Source organism: Tupaia chinensis, unplaced genomic scaffold (assembly GCF_000334495.1).
Source record: "Tupaia chinensis unplaced genomic scaffold, TupChi_1.0 Scaffold143650_1, whole genome shotgun sequence".
Taxonomy (NCBI): Eukaryota; Metazoa; Chordata; class Mammalia; order Scandentia; family Tupaiidae; genus Tupaia; species Tupaia belangeri.
In genome coordinates, this window is record NW_006203499.1 from 204,724 (window position 1) to 206,415 (window position 1,692).

A 1,692-nucleotide genomic window follows, 5' to 3' on the forward strand; every position below is an offset into this window, starting at 1 on the left:
ACCTCAGTGAATAGAATGAACATACTGTAAAGTAGCACCTAACTAGGGCTATATAGCTTAACTGCAGTCATCAAATAGGTATTTCTAATGCCTATTTTTTTTCTTCTGAAAATTTTTTTTATTAATTTACATTCATTCCCTGAGCATCATCACAACATTCTAAATGTGATTTCCCATCTAGAATCTGCTGTCTACAGTTGTCTTCAATCCCTTTTCCCCCAACATTTCGTTGGTCACACAATATCATAAGTAATCTAACTACTTTCAATAGCAAGATCAGCCGATGGTTTCAAGAAAAGCAGTTTTGAACTGGTAAGGATATTTCTTTGAAACTTAAAGCCTAGAAACAGGTTAGTATTCTGTTCAAATAGTAGGAACATGAATCTATTGATAGCTGAAGACAGGACAAAAATCCTTAAAACCGGACAACAAAGCTTAGAAGAAAAGCAGCAATATTTTAGTCAAGTCATAGGATACTGAGTCTGACTGACACATGACTTGTTAATGTCTTAAATAAATTAATGATTAATATCTTGGGCCGACAAGTAACCAAACACATCAATTTCTCAGCTCTTGCTGGGCTGGTTTGGCTCTCAGGTGATCCAAGGAAGATGTCCTTGGCACTCATTCTCTCTGAACCATTCCTGCAGTACCTACCAGGTTCTCAGACTCACCTGTGTGGGCTCTCAGAGAAGACAGTCTTCTTGTGGAAGGGTGACTTTCTCCTTGAATTGTTGGTGATGGAGACTGAAGCTCTGTCCCCAGACAAGACATCATGAAAGAATTAATCTGGTCCCCCAGCCAGACTGGAGACTCCAAAAACATCAACTATGTCTTGTCCAGCCCAAGGCTATACTCCTTGAGGGACAATTATAGAGGAAATATTTATAGCTACCTTTATATGTTCCCTGGGTACATTTTTTCCTTATACCTACAACCTCATAGTACCTGATTTCCCTCATGGACTCTAGTCTGGAAAGAAAGACAAATTTTCCTACTGATTTGCTATTCTCAAGAGACCACGTTGAAAGCATGATGAATCCAGTCTCCATTCCACATTCCCTTTGAATTCTCCTGCCTCCAGAGGTCATTAGCACCTTTTACCAACAATTGGCACAGGCCAGCTGAAGGCATAGAGGTTAAGGTACTGGGTCCCACATGGCTGACTGCACAGATTGAGTCTTGGACCCAGTGGCTTAAACATCATACTGGATAGGTGTGCCTGTGTGTCCAAAATTCTGAGAGGATACTGGAGGAGAAGGGATTGCAGCATGAACATCCCCCCCATGAGTTGACTTTTCACTTTTTCTTTATCTCTTTTTCTCTTTGTCCCTCTCTTTCTCTCTGGGGAGCACATGTGCTCTACAGCAAAAATCAATATACATATATATATACACTATATATATATATATATGTGTGTGTGTGTGTGTGTGTATGCACACATACATATATATATATAATTTTTGATTATCACATAGTACATGCATGTACTTTGAAAAATAGTGTATGCCCTACAAATGTACAGTGATTGAATGTAAATAACAAAGCATAAATGTTTTTTTAAAAAAATTATTCCTCCGGGACCAGCAGTTAGCGTAATGGCTATGTCACTGGACTCCCACATAGTCAACTGCGGTTCGCATCCTGGACCCAGTGGCTTAAAACTCACGCCGGGCGTGTGTGTGTGTGTGT